This window comes from Colias eurytheme, chromosome 10 (assembly GCF_061535395.1).
Source record: "Colias eurytheme isolate Ceu_HAF_F1 chromosome 10, ilColEury1 Martin Lab GWU primary, whole genome shotgun sequence".
Taxonomy (NCBI): Eukaryota; Metazoa; Arthropoda; class Insecta; order Lepidoptera; family Pieridae; genus Colias; species Colias eurytheme.
This window is the reverse complement of record NC_142989.1, coordinates 4,534,840-4,555,667: the sequence shown is the minus strand read 5'-3', so window position 1 is coordinate 4,555,667 and position 20,828 is coordinate 4,534,840. Positions and strand designations below refer to the sequence as shown.

The 20,828-nt window shown below is 32.1% G+C and overlaps 1 long non-coding RNA gene and 1 pseudogene across 1 annotated transcript; one reads left to right on the top strand and one right to left on the bottom strand.

Moving 5' to 3' along the window:
• Nucleotides 1-6,065: 6,065 nt before the first annotated feature.
• LOC149905141 (uncharacterized) lies at nucleotides 6,066-8,335 on the top strand. Its single transcript, XR_016457171.1, has 3 exons — nucleotides 6,066-6,646; nucleotides 6,773-6,834; nucleotides 6,903-8,335. It is a non-coding gene; the product is annotated as an uncharacterized LOC149905141 (long non-coding RNA).
• A 281-nt stretch (nucleotides 8,336-8,616) lies between these two features.
• LOC149905140 (retinol dehydrogenase 12 pseudogene) lies at nucleotides 8,617-9,594 on the bottom strand (annotated as a pseudogene).
• Nucleotides 9,595-20,828: the final 11,234 nt, after the last annotated feature.

Below are 20,828 nucleotides of genomic sequence, written 5' to 3'. Positions count from 1 at the left end.
TTGTACGCTGTCGTAATACACGGAATACGAAAGAAAAAAAAAGGTTCACAGCTCCTCCCCCGGAGGTGATAGCATGATAATATGTTTAAAAAAGCCTCACCCGACCTGTTAGTAATATTCATGCAAAATTTGAAGTCAATCTATGCAGTACTTTTCGAGATTAGCCTGGACAAACATACAGACAAACAGACAAACAGACAAACAGACAAACAGACAAAAATTCTAAAAACTATGTTTTTGGCTTCTATATCGATTATAGATCATGGATTATGTATTCTTTTAAAAAAATATTCAATGTACAGTTTTGACTTTCCTACGATTTTATTATATGTATAGATAATTTTCGAGATTGAAATGATTGGACGTCGAGACTGGGAGAATATATTTTAATGGTAGGACTTAGTTACGTTGATAATTTGCATAAACTTTATAAGCTTTATTTTCGTTATAAATGAGAGTATCTAATTATAAATAGTAATTTTCATTAAACAATATGTAAGTATAAACTATATATTGTATCATATCTTGTTAGATACAATTTATGTTATGTAGTAAAGTTAAAGTAGTGTTCTACTTTAACTTTACTACATAACATAAATTGTCATAGTTTTTAGGCATAAATCTCGTCATCTACTTATCAGCAAATAAATCTGATAATTGAAACGGATGTGAAATGCACCTGCCCCCATACTAAGGGGCTATGGGAATTCGTTTCTATAGGAACAACAGTTTTTAAATCCTTAGCGAATCATTTTTATACTATTGAGATGGGACAATAATACACTAATTTTATTTATCTATCTATTTGTTAATCTTATATTACTTTTAAAACTAACAAAAATTCCATGTATTTGACCAGAGTGCTTAGTGCAAGGCTGAAGTTATATCTACTACGGGAGAAAAGGAGACGGACATACAGTTAAAAGATATTTAATAAATTTATATTAAACTATAGGTACTATATTATACTTTTTTTATAAGAATTTCATATGCATGCTTATTATAATACTAGCTGTTGCCCGCGACTTCGTCCGCGATTACGTCGTTTTTCGTCATTCGTCGTTTAAAAAAAATACGTGACACTTTATTTTTTAATGTTCTTAATTGTCTCTTATAAAAATAAACTACATTAAAATTGAATACTCTGATAAGAAAATCTTAAAATCGGAGGACATCGTAAATCTGAGGAAAACATGAATTTGATTTAAATTCTACATTACTTAGTAATTCAAATAATAATCTAAATTAAATGTAGATTAACAGTTTGAGCGCATCATTATACAGGGTGTAATCGTTAAGTGTGCACAGGCGATTTTTCCGTAAGTATCACAGATAACAAAAAACTTTAAACTGATATCGAAAGTACTTAACCTAATGAGTAAAATGGCGGAAATAAATTTTTAAAAATAAATCGAGAAATATCAAAAAAAATATCTTAAAACCCTCCCATACATTAAGTATGAAATATGAATATCCCATATACCTACATTTAATATGAAAGATTTTAGCTTTCTTTTTCTTTTTTTATAAATGTCTGGAAAATCCCCGGGAAATGCTCGGAAAATCCCCGGAAAATGCCAGAGAAATGCTCGGAAAATCCCCGGAAAATGTCTGGAAAATCCCCGGAAAATGCCAGGGAAATGTCCGGAAAATGTCTGGAAAACATCCGGAAAATTCCCGGGAAATGCTCGGAAAATCCTGGGAAATTCCCGGAAAATAACCGGAAAATGCCTGGGAAATGCTCGGAAAATGCGTGAAAATGTCCGGAAAATATCCGGGAAATGCTCGGAAGATTCCTGGGAAATGTCTGAAAAATCCCCGGAAAATGCCAGGGAAATGTCCGGAAAATGCTCGGAAAATCCCCGGAAAAGCCTGGGAAATTCCCGGAAAATAACCGGAAAATGCCTGGGAAATGCTCGGAAAATCCCCGGAAAAGCCTGGGAAATTCCCGGAAAATAACCGGAAAATGCCTGGGAAATGCTCGGAAAATGCGTGAAAATGTCCGGAAAATATCCGGGAAATGCTCGGAAGATTCCCGGGAAATGTCTGGAAAATCCCCGGAAAATGCCAGGGAAATGTCCGGAAAATGCTCGGAAAATCCCCGGAAAAGCCTGGGAAATTCCCGGAAAATAACCGGAAAATGCCTGGGAAATGCTCGGCAAATGCGTGGAAATTTCCGGAAAAACCGTGGGAAAATCCCCGAAAAATGTCTGGAAAATCCCCGGAAAATGCCAGAGAAATGCTCGGAAAATCCCCGGAAAATGTCTGGAAAATCCCCGGAAAATGCCAGGGAAATGTCCGGAAAATGTCTGGAAAACATCCGGAAAATTCCGGGGAAATGCTCGGAAAATCCTGGGAAATTCCCGGAAAATAACCGGAAAATGCCTGGGAAATGCTCGGAAAATGCGTGAAAATGTCCGGAAAATATCCGGGAAATGCTCGGAAAATCCCCGGGAAATGCTCGGAAATCCCCGGAAAATGCTCGGAAAATCCCCGGAAAAGCCTGGGAAAATCCCGGAAAATAACCGGAAAATGCCTGGGAAATGCTCGGAAAATGCGTGGAAATTTCCGGAAAAGCCGTGGGAAAATCCCCGGAAAATGTCTGGAAAATCCCCGGAAAATGCCAGAGAAATGTCCGGAAAATGTCTGGAAAACATCCGGAAAATCCCCGGGAAATGCTCGGAAAATCCCCTAACGATCCTTGAGAACTCTTATTTCTCATTTTTTAGCTTTGCTCGAATTTCGATATAAAGATTTTTTAGGTGGCACTGATGCGAGTAAATAAAAATTAAGTTAAAACGGACTGAGAGTGTTATAATCATCAATCATCATCATCATCAATACATATAATAAAATTGTGGAAAAGCGATGTCTGTACAATGAAAATATGTAGAAAAAAATTAGCAGGTGTTATTATTAAATCGATCTAAGATCGATCTTGAACCCAAAACTGTAGTTAAAAATTTTTTTGTCTATTTGTCTGTATGTTTGTGCACGCTAATCTCAGAAACGGCTTATCCGATTTAGATGCGGTTTTCACTAATGTATTGTGGTAATCTTCATTTAACAGTTAGTGTTTATTTCATGTCAATCGGTTCATAAATAAAAAAGTTATGACAATTTATAAGTAATCACGGCGAACATTTGCTAAGGCATTCTATTGTACACTGTACAGTGTACGATAAAACGTAATTTATCTGTTATACGCTACAGTTATTCCTTTACATGTCCAGATAATCATATCAAAATTCCCCAAGGGTTTGGGGGTAAGCTGAGGTAGTAGGGGGGGCGGGGTCAAATTAACATTATGGTTACTTCTAATAGGTAAATTTTCCACACAAAATGTCCTTTAAATTATGTCGTATTATATTTTTAACCCCCGACGCAAAAAGACGGGTGTTATGTGTTTGACTGCTATGTATTTCTGTGTGTGTGTGTGTGTCTGTCTATGGCACCGTAGCTGGCTAAGAGGTAAACCGAATTAGATGCGGCTTTTTTTTGTTAGGCAGCATATTTTCCGACGCTGGTTCTTAGATAAATTGTATCGAAATCGGTTCATCCACTTATTATACCTACATAGGGGTAAAAGTGGGAATGAAAAAAATGATATAATAATTTATTTTTAAAGATCGTTGGGAAGTTTATGAAATTATTTATTCCTTTTTCTATACACTTTTCTTCGTCTAAACGGTTAAGTTACGTGCTCCCTCTCTCTCTCTCTTCAGCCTTTAGTTACGTGCGTGAGACAGGAAACATCTAATTTGGATTTGTTGCTGGATTTGATAAAAATTGAGTATCGATTAAGCTGATCAGTGGCTACACCATACATTATTAAAAACATCCATTTAAGAAAGGAAGGAAATAGAATTTGCTCCTCTCCCCCCCTGGTTCCTAAAAAATAATATGACATAATTTAAAAGAAATTTTACGTAGAATTAGTTAGGCATTTCTTTTTTGATTTTCGATATTATATACTAATCATAATTTTTAATTACAATATTATGTAGTAACTATTTGGTATAGGTTAGGCATTTCATTTCTTGATTTTATTTAATAAGTTGGTACGTAAGTTTTTTAGCTCAGTTTAGTAAGAAATTTTAATAACAATTCTTTTAATTATTTATGGTAGTACGTATTTACTCAATAATTGTATGTTAAGTAGTAATTCAGCATGGGCGTAGCCACGGTGGGGCTGGGTGGGGCGCTTACCCTGGCTTTGATCTGGTAGGTACCAATTGTGAAGGGGAGTGGGCGTGGGCGTTGGCGTGGGCCTGGGAGTGGGCGTGGGAGTGGAAGCATGAAAATAAAAACAATTATTGTTGCCCCACCCTGAGCCCATGGTCATAGGTCCCATAGTCACTATTCCACGCGGACGAAGTCGCGGGCACAGCTAGTAGACAAATATAATCAGAAAGCTTTGAACTCCTAAGCTCAACCATAAAAGATAGACATTAATTATGATGTCGGGAGATATTTTTTATATAATATGGAGAACATTTCTTTCATACTAATAATTGTACCAAGTTTCGTTTAAATCCGTCGAGTAGTTTTTGTTTCTATAACGGTTATACAGACAGACAGACGGACAAAAATTTTTGGCGTCAGTGTCGATCCCTAATCACCTCGTGATAGTTATTTAGGAAATATATTTCATGTACAGAATTGACCTCTACAGATTTAATATAAGTATTATTCATATAATTAGATGCCAATTTCCATGTAACGTTAAACTCGACTATACAATAACTAACAGACAACGCAGGTTACTCTCGTTTCCGTAAGTTGAGGCGGCTACATATTCGGTCCTCATAACTTCACTTTTTGTGAACGAAACGACAGCGCGGTTTAATTCGATGCCATCAAAAAAAGGAAATATTTTTAATTGTGAAAAAATATTATGATTTACACTATAAATACTATTTTAACATTAACACAAAATATAAGACTGTGAGTGTGTAAAAATAAATCCAGCTAGTTTCACATCAAACTTATGTTTTTAATTAGGTATACGACATGAAAATATATTAATTACCAAGCAATAATCATACAGGTAAATACTGAACAAAAGTATTAACAGTCAAAGTAAATTTTTACTTACAACATGTAAATGATGAAGGAATAATAATTATCAACGAACTAAGCTTTTTGTATTATTATTTATAAATATAAATTCATAAACAATAAATTTATAAAGAATAGAAAAAATTCGACCACTAAAGAATGCTGGTTCGAGTCCCGCCTCGTTATCGAATTTTTAAAACACGAAGATTTTTAAAAATGTAACCAATGAACACAATCAATATTAGATTAACTGTAATGGTGTCTAGTTTGACTTAAAATAATAAACATCTACCCTCACTTTTAAAAATGTAGTATATTCACACGAATTATAAGCGCACCTTATAGGGAAGGGAAGATATGGGTTAAAGAGTTAAATAAATAAATAACATAATTATATTTAAATTATTAATTTTTAACATTGTGTTCAGTAGTGTTAACATGTAAATTGATTTGATTTTTACGAAATCTCATAGATGGCGCTGTTTCAAATTTGTATACTAATAAATTCATTAAACTGATTCTCTGCCCAAATTACGTAAATGACATAGTTTTTATTGTGTAAAGCTAGATAATAGCATGGCTTACCCGAAACCAACATTTAAACATGAGTCTTTAGATTGTACGCTGTCGTAATACACGGAATACGAAAGAAAAAAAAAGGTTCACAGCTCCTCCCCCGGAGGTGATAGCATGATAATATGTTTAAAAAAGCCTCACCCGACCTGTTAGTAATATTCATGCAAAATTTGAAGTCAATCTATGCAGTACTTTTCGAGATTAGCCTGGACAAACATACAGACAAACAGACAAACAGACAAACAGACAAACAGACAAAAATTCTAAAAACTATGTTTTTGGCTTCTATATCGATTATAGATCATGGATTATGTATTCTTTTAAAAAAATATTCAATGTACAGTTTTGACTTTCCTACGATTTTATTATATGTATAGATTACAAGTTTACTATCGGTTCGTCTACTAACCTCAGCGGATAATTAAAAATACTTAAGGTGATGAATTAATTTTTCTAACATTTACGGCCCTTTTTAAACCTTCGTAATTTTTATATTATTAAAGTTGTCGTGATGAAAATTCTTGACAAGAAAGTTCAATAGTAACACAATACGTCTACCGTTTTAGAAACATGATTCCATGATATTTTCTCGATAGAAAAAAAATACAAAGTTCTCATTGTTATTTTTTTTTAATCTCTGGCATCTTCAAAATAACAAACGTAAAGTTACGACTTTTTGGATATTAACTATAAAATATACAACCTATACGTCTACCGTGTTAGAATTTTGAAATATGCGATGGTTTTGAAATAAACAAGAAATACTTGAAATTAGCGCCTGACCAGCCAATATAGCGAGAGCCGCCCTGTACCTTCCTACCCCGATCGCTGCACGAGTCATTCCCGCTACGGCCGTCACACGGGGAACTTGTGTCGCTCGCGCAATCGTAAAAAAGGGTGACAACACGATAAGACAAAATGAGACAAATGGGGACAATAAAGAAAATAAGAAGAAGAAACATAAAGGTTGGAGGAAAAAGAATGCTTACAATTGGAACAAATTAATGAAGTAAGTTGGTTTTATTTTAAATTTGATGATAATTGTATTATAGACGATGTTTGATACGTACCCCTGTTTTAAGTACATAACGAATGTGTAAGATTTTTTCATTTATAGCATAAATAATCTTTTCAGAAATCCGGAATCCAGGAGGAAAATAAACCCACTGATTGTTCACAATGTGAACCCACTCCTTCGTAAGTACCTTTATTCAGTCAAAAACGCTCAACGCTCTACTGGTTTTATCGCATGATTCCATTTTTAGCAAAAAGCAACAAAGTGCAAAGAAATAAAAAATCATGGTGAACTTAGTGGAAGTATGGTGGATGTAATATGGAATTATGGAACAGGAGCTCGTTGGAGTAGTATTATATTTTAAAAAAATACGAAAAAATTTCAAGAATTTCTTAGTAGGTGGTAGATAAGTATGTTGTATAAAGAATTTGATGTTGATATTTATTTCATTAATACTTACTACACCTGTGCGGGAAATTGCTTAGTACTAAAACCGGTTTATATTCATATTTACATAGTAATGTGAGTTTTCATTTCGAAAAATTTTGTGTAAGTATATTAAATTGAGTTCCTGGGTGATCTGGAAACACATTTGGGCCCGGAGGATGGCGCTGCAGTCACTCCTCCTAATCACATGAACCGATTTGGATGAATATTTGTGTGCACATTTCATTGTTGTGGGATGATTGGTTGATTCGTTTTCACATTAGCTAATATTATGTTTTTTTGTTGTTAACTTAATTTAATGTTTATAATACATTATTATTGGTATAAATAAGCCAGTGTTCGTCTCACATTGCTGTACCTGCCTACCTATCCTACCAGGGCCTAACTTTGTTCTGGCTATTTTATTTTGATTATTTGTAATGAATAATTACCATTATAATAGAGTGCAAAAAATAAATACATGCATCAATATATTTTGTGTTTTTTTTTAACAATTTTTTTATTTAAAAAAATATCATTCCGACCGCGGCTTTGCCCGCGTGGAATTAGGTTATATCGTGAATCCTGTTTTATCCCACAGAAGTGTTCAGTTCGGATAAAAAGTATCCTATGTGTAAATCCAGGCAATTAGCTATATTTTATCAAAATTGGTAATGTAGTCTTGACGTGATTAAGTAACAACTGACAAAAAAATATACAAATTAACATCCAAAGTTTCGCATCAGTTTTACTGTATTAGCGATATCTTCCACTCTTGACTTTGACTGAGAAGAATTAGGGTTTATAACTTCTTTCAGAAATAGTACCTTTCATTTCTGGGCATGATGTAATATCTACGTCAGCATCAAATTCTATCTAAATCAATTCAGTAGTCCGCGTAATTAGGTACCATTTCATTTTTTCAGAGTAACAATATTTTTTGTTATTTTAAAGATTATTTATAACCTGTATTATTTTGTAATAAAGTAAACATTACGAAATAATAATAATTAATAATTATTAATAATGTCTAAGTAGTTGTTAAAAAGAAGATAATTTTGTGTTTATAAGCAAGAAAATAAAACCAATAAATCAACAATTAAATATATGTATAACAATATTATAACTGTATGACGACTCCATACATGTTTGTCCCGAGTCGGCCAGCGGCAGCGCGGCGAGTATGCAAGAATGACTTCGCGCACACCCGCGTTCGCGATAGCGAACTATTAGACTCCGCCCGCCAAGCAGTGGATTTTTTTTTGTGTATCGTCTTAATTAATGTATATTTAAGACAGGATGTCTCGTCCTTTATTTTTATGACTTAAAATATCTATTGAATGCCAATTTAGTACATAGATTTGTAACTTTCTTAATATTTATTATATTAATTATCAGTCTCAGTTACATTTACCCATTACAAGTAAGTATTTTACAGACATGCGTATGTCTGTAAAATACTATTGGTATTTATCATGCTGCCCATGACGGCTTATAATAATAATAGTTAAATTATTACTCACTTGATACAAATACATCTAGAAAGCATGTTGCTTTAAAAATAATACAGTAGTGTTCCATAGATCCTCAACTAGAGTCTTTTCATTTTTGAACTTTACTGTTGGTTTTAATTCACAATCACTAAAGTAACCCCCTGACATTTTTTCTATATTGGGAGCTATACAAGCATGAATAGTAGTTTGTGCACCCTCATATGATGATTTAAAAAAAGATGAATATAATTTCTTTAGAAAGCTTCCCAATGGACTATTTAAAGGCCCGAATATATTGGTATTTACCATTCCAGGGTGCAAACAAAACGCGCACACATTCTTGGGCATTTTTTTGGCTAAAGCCTTCGTCCATAAAAATGTACACAATTTACTGTTTAAATAGCACTTTGCATAATTTTTGGTTTTAAGCCCACGAAGATCCTGCAGGTCCACCTCTCCTTTATAGTATAACCCAGATGCAACTATTATTACACGACTATTAATTGATTTAGCCAACGTGTCCATAAGCAGATAAGTCAATAGAAACGGTCCCAAATAATTCACTTGCATTGTTAATTCCACTCCGTCGCTGGTAATACAGTTCTTAGTAGATATAATTCCGGCATTATTAACTAAAATATCCAAGTGATCAATTGTTTTGTTAAAGTCTTCAGCAAAAGCCCGGACGCTTTTAAAGTCGGCCAGATCCAAGTGTCGATATTCCACCGATTTATTGCCTGTAGTTTCTATGATGCCTTGTACGGAATGTTCTGCATTATTCACATCAGCAATGATGACTCTGGCACCTCGGCTCGCCAAATCTTTGGCTGTTTGAAAGCCTATTCCCGAATTCCCTCCAGTCACAAGAATAATTTTTCCATCTAGTCTTGCTGTACATTTGCATTTCACAGTACGGGGTTCAACGAGAACTCGTGTAATTATACAAAATAGAGCTCCTAAACAATATATGAATAAAGGTACTAAAATAAACAAATAAACCCCTGTGGTCATTAAGAACCACATGTTGACGCGTTCACGGTTTACTATGTTTTGATCGGAGAGATTAAAATATCATTCCAATTTATAACAGTGCTCTTCTCGGTTAAGTGATAGGTATTTAATTACCAACCGGAGATTTATTCAAAGATGCGAATTAAAAGAAGGTTATCATCGCGTTCTTATGTTTATATTAATTAGGTTAGATTTTAAACACACACACACACACACTGTTTTAAACAGATTTGCAATATCTCCCTTTTATTATACGCAGTGGAATTTTTAAATTGTTTGAGTTTGCATTTATAATTAATAAAATAATAGTAGTGTTATAAAAGTAGGTATCGCTAATAGTGCAATTCGACGAATTTTAAATTAACATATTCATACCCTTGTGAGAAAAAATATAGGATAAGAAATACGTTTTATAATCAATACAAATAGGTAACCGTAGATAAAAATTGAACTTTTTCTTGAAAATTATTATTTTACTAGATTTTACTTACGTAGACCACATCTAAATTTTAAAGCAGGAGACGGAGACACGTGGTAAGCTGTTGTGTTTATATGAAACTATACTATAGACAACCAGTAAATTGTATAAGCTTTGGATTCATTTTCACTAACTTTAAACAGACATACATAATATTATTGTGATACGCCTATATATTGATTACTGCACTACTGCAGTATAGTTTATTTGTTCGAAATTAATCAAGTGTAGTGCAATTTATAGTGTTTATGTTTGTTTGAACTCTCTTATCTCAGGAATTACTCTAGCAATTTAAAAAAAATCTTTCACCGTTGTAATAAAGACGAGCTTTAACTACAATTGTCACACACTTTATAATTATAAAAACAGAAACCAGACAGAAGCAAGGGAATTTTTGAAATTCCTTGAATGCAGTCCTGTTTATTTAAAAAAAATAAAGGAATTTTCCTTGCAATAAAATTTGCTATCTCTAGAATTTCAATTTCTTTCCCTCCAGAGCCCATCGAAATTTTCCACACTGTATAATTCCAACTATATTTTTTTGTCATTTTATTTGTGGCCGAAACGATTGTTATTAATTTTTTCGTATCTATAAGTAGCATCGTGCCCTGAAATAGTTATATCTCATTTTTTTTTAATTTCCCCAAAATATACTGATGATTTATACAGCAGTTAAGAATTTTTCCTTATAATTTTTAACGCCTGTGCAAATATTAAAGGCATCAATTAGCATATTATCTAGATCTATAATTATAGGCTTTGTTATGTTTTTGTTTAGTGGCAGAATAAGTTATGTGTATTGCGACCCCGTCGTCTGATGAATAACTAGTCGTGCCACGTGGTTTCACCCGTTTGCAATAGCAAGTACTTCTATAGCATATGCGTTATACTGGTACACAACCTACATCACTATAAAGTATTATAAAAATCAGTTCCGTGGTTTGCCCGTGAAAGAAACATAATATATAATACTCATCCATCTTCACAAACTTTCACTTAATCACTATCGGTCACTTTACAATAACTAAGAAAAAAATACTAAATATTACATTTTAAATAAGGTGTGTGATTTTTTTATTTATATTTACCGCTATTATACACAATAGAATTGATGCAATTACTGAATAGATACAGTATTGAAAAAATAATGCAATAACACAACCCTTTTCGTATATATCATGTTTTGATGGTATAATATATTTTTAATCCATTTTCGCAACGTATCCTGTGACTGCCTTTTTGCGAAAAAGTACGCTATGTAAATTTATCCATGGAACATTAATTTACATGTTTAATTATGTTATCGCCACAGCTGCCACAAAATTAATTTAAAAACTTATCTGATGACAAATATTTGCTTGCGAATGGAAATCACTGGAGTTAATATAACATACTGTGTAATTAATACAATATATTAATTATACATATTACATAAATTGTATTAAAATATATTTTATAGTAGGTATACATATGAAAATTATTTTGAGTAATAAATACCAAACAGTGTAGAAGTCTTCATCGATAATCCGGAAATAATTGTTAACTTCAAGTTTCCCTAATGAGGTAACGATATGAATTTGTTTATAAAGTTGATTTAGGTTCGACTTAAAATTTAATTGTCTAAATTTAAATGGTGTTTGTGCTACATAAGTCACAATGGTAAATTAAAACCATGTGTAGCTGCAATTAATCGCTGGACTACAAATAAGCTCGTAGAAAAACAAAAACAATAATACGAATTCTACAGCCCAAACTGTTCTTTTTAAATCCTATTAAGCTTTCTCGTTTACTTCCTGTGTCGAGAGAATATCACCAATTAGTTTTATCTTGTAAATTGGGATGGCGATAGGAAGATTATAGCTTACAAATGATTGTGCTTCTTGGTCTGCAGCGCACAAATCACATTATCATGAGTAATTTCATTACTTATATTATAATATATACCCTGTGTCATTAAGTGCACTCTGTTTAATGTATAATAATCACTCGCATATAACATATTAGATATAAATAATTATAGATATATACTGCATGAAAAACAAAGTCACAGAAATCCACCCTCAGTCATAATTACATATTGTTATCAATCTAAGTACCATTAGTTGTGTTATTTTAAAACTTGAAAGAGTGTGCTTTCTCCCTTTCCTCCGATTCTAATTAAAGGCGAATAAATTCAAGTTGAAACATTTTAAGGCAGCGATGTATTTGAGTAGAATAACAAGCATTACTCTGGCTCGTAAATATGAAATACTGCTTTCAAGTACACGTTCGCTAATGAAGGTAGAAATGCAATACAAGCTCATGGCGTGTCATAAGCCAGAGCTCAGGGCTAAAATTGACGTTTGCTCAACCCGAGTAGCACTTATATAATAATGTCTCATATACGCTCGCATGTAGGTCAAGTGGCCAACTATCACGTCAGGACAGTACCAGAGCTGGATTTCGTATAAAACAAAATATTTGAGGCCCTGGAATAATTTATGCAATCAGCTGTACTATTACACATTTAAGAATGTTCCTTTAATTTAATCTCGTGATTTACGTAAGTATGCATTTAGAACATAATAATTATTACATCTATTAAAAAGGACTATCTAGTTACCAGTAGGTTTGTTTAGTCATCACTGCTTCTTTATAAGACAATATAGTGTCTCATTACTGAGTTTGTAGGACAATATTTAAATAGCATGGCGAACAAACATTTAACTCCCGCTTATGAATTCGCCCACCTAAAAACAACAACAACGTTTAGTAGGATACGTCTAAATGAACGTAGACGAAATTCCAAATTAAAGAACAATAGAAAGAAAATGATACATTACACCAATAACATACAATATTCTGACTAAATATAATACGTAATCACGGAACACAATCCATACGTAGTGATATGATTATATCGCTTACGCATATGTGGTAATTCATTTTTCCCCATACAAAGGAGGTGTCAAAAACACAACCCAGTCAAACAAAAAAACACAGCTTGTATGTAATTCCAGAGCAGTATATCGATTTGCTTATCTTTTTGAGACAACGACGTCAGAAACCAAATTAAATCAGTATTTTAATCAGAGAAATTATAACTACGTTAAAAAACCGGCTTCAAAAACGGAAAAGTAAAAAATGAAAAAGATTTGATATTATTAATTACTGCCTACATATTTTTTAAATGTGATATATACTGATTAATCGGTTTGATGTCGGTGACTTTTTTTTGAAGTCGGTTAAAAATGGTACGTTATACAAGTTCGTAATAAATTCATAGTCATCTTCATCTTCAAACTAGAATGTTTCACTAGAATATACTTTTAATTCTAATTTTCTTTATACGAAATAGGGAAAAGGAACAGATGTGCAAGTTAAGCTGAGGTTGTCGATTGCAAAAACTATTATTTACGATTGCCTTATTTCACACCATTTTTACCCATGCCATATTTATGACATCTTTTAAACTTACCACGTCAGGGTCGAATTTACGTTCAAATTGTTTCATAATTTCATAATATTTCCTATCCCCGTAAGGCCTAACGGCCTAATATTCTAATTTAAGGACAACATACTGCTCAGGAGAAATTATATTCTACAAATAACAACCAAACTATTGTGAATCAACTGTATGAAGCAACTAATGCTAAAAAGAAGCAGTCTACAATACGGTGGCAATGATCTAATAAGTAGGAATACAAAAGAATTTTAAAACGGTAGGTACCCTATTACTGAGACTTCGTCGTCTGTCTGTCTGTCTCCAGGCTGTATCTCATAAGCCGTGATAGCTAGAAAGCTGAAATACCGCTATAACAACATTATACTAAAAATTAAAAAAAAGTATATATAGTATATAGGGATATATAGTAGGGAACCCATCGTGCGCGAGTCCGACTCGCACTTGGCCGGTTTTTACAAATGCTCTCATCACGCATGATCAAAATAAAGCCTCATTCGCAATTATTTTGCCAGACATTAATTCAACATTTTTTGTTGCGTCGCGAAATAAAGAATATTATGAAAACGGATATTATATGTTTCGAAGTTTAATTGCTATTGATATCTGCCGTAATTGTACAGAGGGAAATGTTTTACTCATTTACCTATTTGACTGATAAATAATTTTAAATATTAACTGACAAATTTTTTAAATTCATTCATGTTAAAGTCTATCTATAGAATCACAGTAATCAGACAATGAAAACATTGAATAATATCTTAATTGCCGAAAAGTGGCCTTCCTTAACACCAGTTTGTCAAATTCCGCCATGGAAACTTACCAAAATTTAGTTAATATTCCAACTTTATTTTTTTATCATAATGTATCAATAATAAACTCACGAATAAAACAAATAAACAAATATATTATTCATTTAATCTTTGTAATGACGTCAGATACATTAATTAAAGCAGGTTCCCTTCCTTGCGAATATTATTACATACCTACATAATGGTTTTTTTTCATCTTACCTCGGTAGGCTCGTTGGGATTGACGAGATTTTATTTTAGAGATTTTTATAGTACACTAGCTTTCCGCCTGCGGCTTGGCCCGTGTTTTCAAAGAAAAACTCGCATAGTTCCCGTTCCCGTGCGATTTCCGGGATAAAGCCTATCCTGCGTTAATCCAAGTTACCCTCTATATGTGTACTAAAATTCATTGTAATCGGTTCAGTAGTATTTGCGTGAAAGAGTAACAAACAAACACATACACATCCTCACAAACTTTTGCATTTATAATATTAGTAGGAAGTAGGATAGGATAGGATATACAATAACTGGCCGGAAACCATGACGTCACACGGTCGATTGCCGGCTAAATAATATGCAAATTGGTTGCAAAAAAAACAGGTTACAATTTTATTAGCTTAGTTTACCTGTCAGTTGAAATGACAACATAAAATACATGACAAGTATTTTTCCATTCTTATTATTAACTGATGTCATGAGTAATTACTGAAACCGGCCCAACGCCTCAAATTCTCTTAATATTTTTTGATCAACCACTTATCATAAAATTTTCCATTTTATTATAGCTATATTATGAACTAAAGTATTTATTAATCTGTGGGAATTAGATATAAATTATACATAGATGATTTCTTCGATAAAATTAATTTTTTCCATTTGTCTGCAAGTAAATTGAGTAAGTTTCGTTAAAAGGAAAACTTATAAATTTAGTTTTACCCAAAGGAGTTTTGAAGGCAATGCGAAGGGCCAGTTCATCTATATTTAGCCCTTAGGGGTTAATACTCTGACTTAAATGATATTTTTAAAATCGCTATTTACATACAGAATTTGCAGATATAATAATAATATTATAGGGTGCGATTGATTAGATTAAGACGCAAGGAAATCTTGAAAGAATTGAAGAAGAATCTTGAAAGAATACATGCGTTCTTGTTATTAACTATATTTACCTACCACTATGTTGATTAATAGGTGCAGTATTTTAAAAATTAAAAATTTATAGAAAAAGCGAAGTTGCCGTTAAATCTAATAGTTCATGCAAATTTCTTTAAAAACTTGAAAATACTCTTGCGGAAAGTATCAGATACCATAAAGAAAATATATCTCAAAGTGTCACTCGAGATAATCTCATTATAAATTTCTTAAAACAGCAGCAGCGAAAAATTGAGATATTCTTTAAACAATTAAAAAAATAAGCAGTTATATTTGCCTTTTTAGAAAGATTTTTCTTCTGTAGTTCTTCTGATGCTAGAAGATCCAACTCAGCGTGAACATAATAAATCTAGACCTAGGTATATTATTATTTAATTTATTTGATTTTATCATTAATTGTTTTTCCAAATATATAATATTTTCCAGATAATATTCTTCAATATTTCAAAATGAATATAGTTTTTTCTAACATTTCATTAAGGGCCAATTTTTCAATGCTTGGATAAAACTTATCCGTCCAATAAAGTATTACACGATAATATTAAAATGCCACGTAAACTATCAAATACGGGATGTGAGAATACGTTTTTAAATTGGTAGTTTTATAAATTATTCGACGAATAAGTTTTAACCAAGGATTGAAAAATCAGCCCTAATACGAATTTGAAGATAGGTACGTCAAGATTCCATATCTATATTGCCATATCCGGGTAAGATGGGTATGACATATGGACAAACGGACAAATGGACAAGACGAACTATAAGGGTTCAACAAAATCTTAGAAAACAATAAAATTTTATATGCAACCTTCTTAATCCTCTGTAAAAGATATCACAAAATATGTATTACAATACAAAATTACAACAAATTATTTAATATTAGTCAGTTTCATATTTAATTACAATATTACTAGTACATATATTATACCTATAAAGCCTGTGGTCGATAGCTAATATAATTAAGCATGCATAGAGTATAGCACTTTAATATAATCACTCAGGGATCATCTACACGTCCAACAGAGAAAGAATTTTTAAAATCAATCCAACAATTCCTGAGATGAGCACGATCAAACAAACTAACAAGCAAAAATCTTCAGGTAAAATCCTTTATTATAAGCACCTTTATTTTTAGAGTACAGACTACAGATATTCTATAGGTAGGTAAAAATGCTATTCAATAGAACTACAATTCCTCTTTAGTTTATACAGCCAATTTAACATTTTGTAAAAAATAAAGCATCGAGAACCGAATAAAATAGAATGCAATAGAAGTCACAAACGTTTTTTTTTTAATAAAGTTATTTGTGATCTTTATATTGTTCTTTTATTAAAACTCAATAGATATTTTCTTTTCAAACTTCAAAATTAAGATTAAATTAAAACCACAAATCATAATTCAATAACGAAAATTGAATTTCAAACTATTTGAATAGTAGGAACCGTATAAGTTTGTCAGTACATAGTTTGCTTTTATATTCTGTTTACTTTTTTCGAGAACAATCTCACTGTATTGTCGGATACGTGCATGTAACAAGGTAAGACTTTAAATAATATAATGTATACTATTTTTATTGAACAAATAGGTATATTACAGTTATTTTAGTTTCAAATTTGGATAAATTTCTTTCTTCGTGCCCCTATCCAAAATATTATGAGACTCCTTTCCACCCACGGCTTCGCTCGCGTTTTCAAAGAAAAACCCGTTCCCGTGGGATTTCCGGGATAAATTTATCCTATCTGTTAATCCATGTTACTCTCTATGTGTGCTAAATTTCATTGTAATCAGTTTAGTAGTATTTGCGTGAAAGAGTAACAAACAAACACATATATACATCCATCCTCACAAACTTTCGCATTTATCATAATAATAATATTAAGTTGGAAGGATAGTAAGATAGGATAGGATAGGATTAAGAAACATTAAAAACGACGTGCAATTTTTTATTACCTACATAAATAAATATTGTATCTACTATATCTCTATTTATATCTTAACATAACATTATGATATACATTATTCCATGTTATTTTAAAGCTTTTAGTCGAGCCAATTTAATTTTGCTGAACTATTAGGAGAAATGAAAGAAATTCTTGTATCCTTAGAAAACGTAGATATATTTTTAGATACGTCGACTTCATTCATTCCTATATTCATTTTCCTATAAAAAGCGCTCGTTCTTTAATATTAATTTGCATTTTACATTCATGAATGTATTTATTTTTATCTTGGAACCTACTTAATTCCGAATTAATTAACTCGTGGCGTCTACAAAGCATATAATTCTCGGGTTCACAATTATAATAATGAACATTCTTCAGCCTATGTTTTAAAATTATACAAACGGGGCCAGGAAGCATGAAATATGACTCCTTTGTGATGGCACGGGTTACCATATAAATGGTACTCAGTTCTCCATCGCTGACATATATTGATGTCACGTCCTGTCTAATTAAATGGTTAGATTAATATTCGCTCGACAACCGATTTGTAGATGATATTAATTTAGTAATTTTCTTTGGATGCAATATGGCAGTAAAGTGACGAGGGAATAGCAACGTATGGGTATTGGGATACAATAGAATAAATAAATGATAAAAACAAAAATTTTGAAGTTAGTATAACGATCTGCGACACTATCATTTATACTGAGCTTTTATCCAATCGATCCCTAGTTCTAAATATTTTGTAAACAAATAGGCTTCAAAAAATTTCGAAATTGAATCCCCCTACTCTGAAGTTTATTTTATGTAAACATATTAAAATATAAAAGATGAATCTTCTTTTGTATATATTCAATAAACTGTGTATAAAAATTGTATGAAAGAAAAAAATATTTAAGCAGATTTAGTAAAGATTTCAAACTAATTTTACAACATTCAGAATGTCAGTTTGTTTGTGCCCAAAGTCTGGCTGACCTATTTACACAAGAGTTAAGTACTCCAACACAAAGGAATATCATCAAAGACTAAATACGTTAAGTTTTGTTAGTGTATAACAAATTATAAAACTATAATTACCTAGCTCATTCTTTTTTTATTATCACTAAACATATTTTTATACAAAGACTATCCCGCCCTACTTTTTATCAAACTCGAATAGAATGACTTCCTAGAATATTTTAAACTAGAATAAGTAGTTTATACAATCTATCTACATAAATCTATTTCTAGTACATATTATCTATACATATAATAAAATCGTAGGAAAGTCAAAACTGTACATTGAATATTTTTTTAAAAGAATACATAATCCATGATCTATAATCGATATAGAAGCCAAAAATATAGTTTTTAGAATTTTTGTCTGTTTGTCTGTTTGTCTGTTTGTCTGTTTGTCTGTTTGTCTGTATGTTTGTCCGAGCTAATCTCGAAAAGTACTGCATAGATTGACTTCAAATTTTGCATGAATATTACTAACAGGTCGTGTGAGGTTTTTTTAAACATATTATCATGCTATCACCTCCGGGGGAGGAGCTGTGAACCTTTACTTTTCTTACGTATTCCGTGAACTACGACAGCGTACAATCTAAAGACTCATGTTTAAATGTTGTTTTTGAGTAAGCCATGCTATTATCTAGCTTTACACTATAAAAACTACGTCATATACGTTATTTGGGCAGAGAAACTGTTTAATGAATCTTAGTACTATAAAGACAAATTTGATTCAGCGCCATCTATGAGATTTCGTAAAAATCAAATCAATTTACATGTTAACACTACTGAACACAATGTTAAAAATTAATAATTTAAATATAATTATATTTATTTATTTAACTCTTTAACCCATAATAAATCTTCCCTTCCCTATAGGTGCGCTTATATAATTCGTGTGAATATACTACATTTTTAAAAGTGAGGGTAGATGTATATTATTTTAAGTCAAACTAGACACCATTACAGCTGTTAATCTAATATTGATTGTGTTCATTGGTTACATTTTTAAAAATCTTCGTGTTTTAATAATTCGATCACGAGGCGGGACTCTAATACAAAAAGGTTAGTTCGTTGATAATTATTATTCCTTCATCATTTACATGTTGTTAGTAAAAATATACTTTGACTGTTAATAATTTTGCTCAGTATTTATCTGTATGATTATTGCTTGGTAATTAATATATTTTCATGTCGTATACCTAATTATAAACATAAGTGTGATGTGAAACTAGCTGGATTTATTTTTACACACTCACAGTCTTATATTTTGTGTTAATGTTAAAATAGTATTAATAGTGTAAATCATAATATTGTTTCAAAGTTAAAAATATTTCCTTTTTTCTGATGGTGTTGCCATCGAATTAAACCGCGCTGTCGTTTCGTTCACAAAAAGTCATGTTATTAGGACCGAATATGTAGCCGCCTCAACTTACGGAAACGAGAGTAACCTGCGTTGTCTGTTAGTTATTATATAGTCGAATTTAACGTTACATGGAAATTGGAATCTAAATATATGTATACCTACTTATATTAAATCTGTAGAGGTCAATTCTGCACATGAAATATATTTCCTAAATAACTATCACGAGGTGATTAGAGATCGACATCGACGTCAAAAATGTTTGTCCGTCTGTCTGTCTGTATAACCGTTATAGAAACAAAAACTACTCGACGGATTTAAACGAAACTTGGTACAATTATTTTTCATATTCGTGAGCAGAGCAGCAACTCCATTTTTAAGCTTTCGTCGCGTGTGCGTTCTTAATGCGTGTATCTTAATGGTTAAAGCTACACAGAAATCAAGTATGAAAGAAATGTTCTCCATATTATATAAAAAATATCTCCCGACATCATAAATGTCTATCTTTTATGGTTGAGCTTAGGAGTTCAAAGCTCTCTGATTATATTTGTCTACTAGCTGTCCCCGCGACTTCGTTCGCGTGGAATAGTGACTATGGGACCTATGACCATGGGCTCAGGGTGGGGCAACAATAAAAAATCATTTTTATTTTCATGCTCCCACTCCCGCGCCCACTCGCACTCCCACGCCATATGCCACGTTCAGTCCCAATCCCACGCCCACGCCCACTCCCCTTCACAATTAGTACCTACCAGATCAAAGCCAGGGTAAGCGCCCCACCCAGCCCCACCGTGGCTACGCCCATGCTGAATTACTACTTAACATACAATTATTGAGTAAATACGTACAACCATAATGTACTGTTGTACTACCATACATAATTAAAAGAATTGTTATTAAAATTTCTTACTAAACTGAGCTAAAAAACTTACGTACCAAATTATTAAAGAAAATCAAGAAATGAAATGCCTAACCTATACCAAATAGTTACTACATATTGTAATTAAAAATTATGATTAGTATATAATATCGAAAATCAAAAAAGAAATGCCTAACTAATTCTACGTAAAATTTCTTTTAAATTAT